We start from the raw sequence: 6,779 nt of genomic DNA, 5'->3' as shown, positions 1-6,779 counted from the left end.
CCCCGGGGAGTATATTGGGCCTAATGGGCCTTGGTGGGAGAAGAGGATGGGCGGCCAGGGCGGCCGCGTGCCCCCTCCCCCTCTAGTTCGAATTGGACAAGGAGGGGGGGGGCGCCCCCCTTTTTCCTTCTCCTCCTCTCTCCCTTCCTTCCCTTCTCCTACTCCTACAAGGAAAGGAGGAGTCCTACTCCCGATGGGAGTAGGACTTCCCCCTTGGCGCGCCCTCCTCCTGGCCGACCGCCTCCCCCCTTGCTCCTTTATATACGGGGGCAGGGGGCACCTCTAGACACACAAGTTGATCTGTTGATCTCTCCCAGCCGTGTGTGGTGCCCCCCTCCACCATATTCCAGCTTGGTAATATCGTAGCGGTGCTTAGGCGAAGCCCTGCGTCGGTAGCATCATCAACACCGTCATCACGCCGTCGTGCTGACGGAACTCTCCCGCAAAGCTCTGCTGGATTGGAGTTCGTGGGACATCATCGAGCTGAACGTGTGCTGAACTCGGAGGTGCCATATGTTCGGTACTTGGATCGGTCGGATCATGAAGACGTACGACTACATCAACCGCGTTGTGCTAACGCTTCCGCTTTCGGTCTACGAGGGTACGCGGACAACACTTTCCCCTCTCGTTGCTATGCTCACCATGATCTTGCGGGTGCATAGGAATTTTTTTGAAATTACTACGTTCCCCAACAGTGGCATCAGAGCCAGGTTTATGCATAGATGTTATATGCACGAGTAGAACACAAGTGAGTTGTGGGCGATACAAGTGATACTGCTTACCAGCATGTCATACTTTGGTTCGGCGGTATTGTTGGATGAAGCGCCCCGGACCGACATTACGCGTACGCTTACGCGAGACTGGTTCTACCGACGTGCTTTGCACACAGGTGGCTGGCGGGTGTCTGTTTCTCCAACTTTAGTTGAACCGAGTGTGGCTACGCCCGGTCCTTGTGAAGGTTAAAACAACACTAACTTGACGAAATATTGTTGTGGTTTTGATGCGTAGGTAAGAACGGTTCTTGCTCAGCCCGTAGCAGCCACGTAAAACTTGCAACAACAAAGTAGAGGATGTCTAACTTGTTTTTGCAGGGCATGTGTGATGTGATATGGTCAAGCCATGATGCTAAATTTTATTGTATGAGATGATCATGTTTCTAACAGAGTTATCGGCAACTGGCAGGAGCCATATGGTTGTCGCTTTATTGTATGCAATGCAATCGCCCTGTAATTGCTTTACTTTATCACTAAGCGGTAGCGATAGTCGTAGAAGAAATAATTGGCAAGGCGACAATGATGCTACGATGGAGATCAAGGTGTCGCACCGGTGATGATGGTGATCATGACGGTGCTTTGGAGATGGAGATCACAAGCACAAGATGATGATGGCCATATCATATCACTTATATTGATTGCATGTGATGTTTATCCTTTATGCATCTTATTTAGCTTTGATTGACGGTAGCATTATAAGATGATCTCTCACTAAATTTCAAGGTAAAAGTGTTCTCCCTGAGTATGCACCGTTGCCAAAGTTCGTCGTGCCGAGACACCACGTGATGATCGGGTGTGATAAGCTCAACGTTCATCTACAACGGGTGCAAGCCAGTTTTGCACACGCAGAATACTCGGGTTAATCTTGACGAGCCTAGCATATGCAGATATGGCCTCGGAACACTGAGACCGAAAGGTCGAGCATGAATCATATAGTAGATATGATCAACATATAGTGATGTTCACCATTGAAAACTACTCCATCTCACGTGATGATCGGACATGCTTTAGTTGATTTGGATCACGTGATCGCTTAGATGATTAGAGGGATGTCTATCTAAGTGGGAGTTCTTAAGTAGTATGATTAATTGAACTTTAATTTATCATGAACTTAGTCCTGATAGTATTTTGCAAATAATGTTGTAGATCAATAGCTCGCGTTGTTGCTTCCCAATGTTTTATATGTGTTCCTAGAGAAAACTAAGTTGAAAGATGATAGTAGCAATGATGCGGACTGGGTCCATGGTCTGAGGTTTATCCTCATTGCTGCACAGAAGAATTATGTCCTTGATGCACCGCTAGGTGACAGACCTATTGCAGGAGCAGATGCAGACGTTATGAACGTTTGGCTAGCTCAATATGATGACTACTTGATAAGTTTAGTGCACCATGCTTAACAGCTTAGAATCGGGACTTCAAAGACGTTTTGAACTTCATGGACCATACCATATGTTCCAGGAGTTGAAGTTAATATTTCAAGCAAATACCCGAGTTGAGAGATATGAAGTATCCAACAAGTTCTATAGCTAAAAGATGGAGGAGAATAGCTCAAGAAGTGAGCATGTGCTCAGATTGTCTGGGTACTACAATCACTTGAATCAAGTGGGAGTTAATCTTCCAGATAAGATAGTGATTGACAGAGTTCTCTAGTCACCATCACCAAGTTAGTAGAACTTCGTGGTGAACTATAGTATGCAAGGGATGACGAAAACGATTCCCGAGCTTTTCATGATGATGAAATCGATGAAGATAGAAATCAAGAAAGAGCATCAAGTGTTGATGATTGACAATACCACTATTTTCAAGAAAAGGGCAAAGGGAAAGAAAGGGAACTTCATGTAGAATGGCAAGCAAGTTGTCACTTCCATGAAGAAGCCCAAAGCTAGGCTAAAGCCCAAAACTGAGTGCTTCTACTACAAAGGAAATGGTCACTGGAAGCGGAAATGCCCTTAATATTTGGTGGATAAGTAGGATGGCAAAGTGAACAAGGGTATATTTGATATACAGGTTAATGATGTGTACCTTACTAGTGTTTATAGTAGCCCATGGGTATTTGATACTTGTTCGGTTGCTAAAAATTAGTAACTCGAAACAGGAGTTACAGAATAAACAGAGACTAGTTGAGTGTGAAGATGTGTGTTGGAAGTGGTTCCAAGATTGATATGATCATCATCGCACGCTCCCTATACTTTCGGGATTAGTGTTCAACCTAAATAAATGTTATTTGGCGTTTGCTTGAGCATGAATATGATTTCATCATGTTTATTGCAATACAGTTATTCATTTAAAGTCACAGAATAATTGTTGTTCTGTTTACATGAATAAAACCTTCGATGGTCATACACTTAATGAAAATAGTTTGTTGGATCTCGATCGTAGTGATACACATATTCATAATATTGATGCCAAAAGATGCAAAGTTGATAATGATAGTGCAACTTATTTGTGGCACTGTCGTTTGGGTCATATTGGTGTAAAGCGCATGAAGAAACTCCATAAAGATGGATTTTTGGAAACACTTGGTTATGAATCATTTGATGCTTGCGAACCATGCCTTTTGGGCAAGATGACTAAAACTCCGTTCTCCAGAACAATGGAACGAGCTACTGACTTGTTGGAAATAATACATACCGATGTATGCGGTCCAATGAGTGTTGATGCTCGTGGCGGGTATCGTTATTTTCTGACCTTCACAGATAGTTTGAGCATATATGAGTATATCTACTTAATGAAGCACAAGTCTGAAACATTTGAAAAGTTCAAAGAATTTCAGAGTGAAGTGGATAATCATCATAACAAGAAAATAAAGTTTCTACAATCTGATCGTAGAGGAGAATATTTGAGTTACGAGTTTGGCCTTCATTTAAAAACAATGTGGAATAATTTCACAGCTCATGCCACATGGAACACCACAGCGTAATGGTGTGTCCAAACGTCATAACCGCACTTTATTGGATATGGTGAGATCTATGATGTATCTTACCGATTTACCACTATCGTTTTGGGGTTATGCATTAGAGACAACTGCATTCACTTTAAATAGGGCACCATCAAAATCCGTTGAGACGACGCCTTATGAACTGTATTTTGGCAAGAAACCAAAGTTGTCGTTTCTTAAAGTTTGGGGCAGCGATGCTTATGTGAAAAGGTTTCAACCTAATAAGCTCAAACCCAAATTGGAGAAGTGCATCTTCATAGAATACCCAAAGGAAACTGTTGGGTACACCTTCTATCACAGATCCGAAGGCAAAATATTCGTTGCTAAGATGGATCCTTTCTAGAGAAGGAGTTTCTCTCGAAAGAAGTGAGTGGGAGGAAAGTAGAGCTTGATAAGGTAATTGTACCTTCTCCCGAATTGGAAAGTAGTTCATCACAGAAATCAGTTCCAGTGATTGCTGCACCAATTAGTGAGGAAGCTAATGATGATGATCACAAAACTTCAAATCAAGTTACTACAGAACCTCGTAGGTCTTCCTGAGTACGGTCCGCACCAGAGTGGTACGGTAATCCTATTCTGGAAGTCATGTTACTAGACCATGATAAACCTACGAACTATGAGGAAGCGATGATGAGCCCTGATTCCGCAAAATGGCTTGAGGCCATGAAATCTGAGATGGGATCCATGTATGAGAACAAAGTGTGGACTTTGGTGGAGTTGCCCGATGATCGGCAAGCCATATTGTATAAATGGATCTTCAAGAGGAAGACAGACGTTGATAGTAGTGTTACTATCTACAAATCTCGACTTGTCGCAAAAAGTTTTTCGACAAGTTCAAGGTGTTGAATACGATGAGATTTTCTCACTCATATCGATGCTTAAGTCTGTCCGAATTATGTTAGCAATTGCCACATTTTATGAAATCTGGCAAATGGATGTGAAAACTGCATTCCTTAATGGATTTATTAAAGAAGAGTTGTATATGATACAACCAGAATGTTTTGTCAATCCTAAAGGTGCTAACAAAGTGTACAAGTTCCAGTGATCCATCTATGGACTGGTGCAAGCATCTCGGAGTTGGAATATACGCTTTGATGAGTTGATCAAAGCATATAGTTTTATACAAACTTGCGGTGAAGCCTGTATTTACAGTAAGTGAGTGGGAGCACTATATCATTTCTGATAAAGTATATGTGAATGACATATTATTGATCAGAAATAATGTAGAATCTTCTCGAAAGCATAAAGGAGTATTTGAAAGGAGTTTTTCAAAGAAAGACCTTGGTGAAGCTGCTTACACATTGAGCATCAAGATCTATAGAGATAGATCAAGACGCTTGATAAGATTTTTCAATGAGTACATACCTTGATAAGATTTTGAAGTAATTCAAAATGGAACAGTCAAAGAAGGAGTTCTTGCATGTGTTGCAAGGTGTGAAGTTGAGTAAGACTCAAAACCTGACTATGGCAGAAAATAGAAAGAGAATGAAAAGTCATTCCCTATGCCTCAGTCATAGGTTCTATAAAGTATGCTATGTTGTGTACCAGACCTATTGTATACCTTGCTCTGAGTTTGGCAAGGGAGTACAATTTTGATCTAAGAGTAGATCACTGGACAGTGGTCAAGAATATCCTTAGTGAGGACTAAGGAAATATTTCTCGATTATGGAGGTGATAAAAGAGATCGTCGTAAAGAGTTACATCAGTGCAAGCTTTTACACCGATCCAGATAACTCTAAGTCTCAATCTGGATACATATTGAAAGTGGGAGCAATTAGCTAGAGTAGCTCCGTGGAGAGCATTGTAGACATAGAATATTTGCAAAATACATACGGCTCTGAATGTGACAAACCCGTTGACTAAACTTCTCTCACAAGCAAAACATGATCATACCTTAGTACTCTTTGGGTGTTAATCACATAGCGATGTGAACTAGATTATTGACTCTAGTAAATCCTTTGGGTGTTGATCACATGACGATGTGAACTATGGGTATTAATCACATACAGATGTGAATATTGGTGTTAAATCACATGGCGATGTGAACTAGATTATTGACTCTAGTGCAAGTGGGAGACTGAAGGAAATATGCCCTAGTGGCAATAATAAAGTTATTATTTATTTCTTTATTTCATGATAAATTTTTATTATTCATGCTAGAATTGTATTAATCGGAAACATAATACATGTGTGAATACATAGACAAACATAGTGTCACTAGTATGCCTCTACTTGACTAGCTCGTTCAATCAAAGATAGTTAAGTTTCCTAGCCATAGACATGAGTTGTCATTTGATTAATGAGATCACATCATTAGAGAATGATGTGATTGACTTGAACAATTCCGTTAGCTTAGCACTTGATCGTTTAGTATGTTGCTATTGCTTTCTTCATGACTTATATATGTTCCTATGACTATGAGATTATGTAGCTCCCGTTTACCAGAGGAACACTTTGTGTGCTACCAAACATCACAAGTAACTGGGTGATTATAAAGGTGCTCGACAGGTGTCTTCGAAGGTACTTGTTGAGTTGACGTATTTCGAGATTAGGATTTGTCACTCCGATTGTCGGAGAGGTAGCTTTCGGCCCTCTCGGTAATGCACATCACTATAAGCCTTGCAAGCAATGTGACTAATGAGTTAGTTGCGGAATGATACATTACATAACGAGTAAAGAGACTTGCTGGTAACGAGATTGAACTAGGTATTGAGATACCGACGATCGAATCTCGGGCAAGTAACATATCGATGACAAAGGGAACAATGTATGTAGTTATGCGGTTTGACCGATAAAGATCTTCGTAGAATATGTGGGAACCAATATGAGCATCTAGGTTACGCTATTGGTTATTGACCGGAAACGTGTCTTGGTCATGTCTACATAGTTCTCGAACCCGTAGGGTCCGCACGCTTAAAGTTCGGTGACGATCGATATTATGAGTTTTTGTGTTTTGATGTACCAAAGGTAGTTCGAAGTCTCGGATATGATCACGGACATGACAAGGAGTCTTGAAATGGTTGAGACGTAAAGATCGATATATTGGACGACTATGTTCGGACACCGGA

The sequence above is a fragment of the Triticum dicoccoides genome, chromosome 2B, assembly GCF_002162155.2.
Source record: "Triticum dicoccoides isolate Atlit2015 ecotype Zavitan chromosome 2B, WEW_v2.0, whole genome shotgun sequence".
In the NCBI taxonomy this organism is placed as follows: Eukaryota; Viridiplantae; Streptophyta; class Magnoliopsida; order Poales; family Poaceae; genus Triticum; species Triticum dicoccoides.
This window is presented reverse-complemented; position numbering follows the sequence as displayed.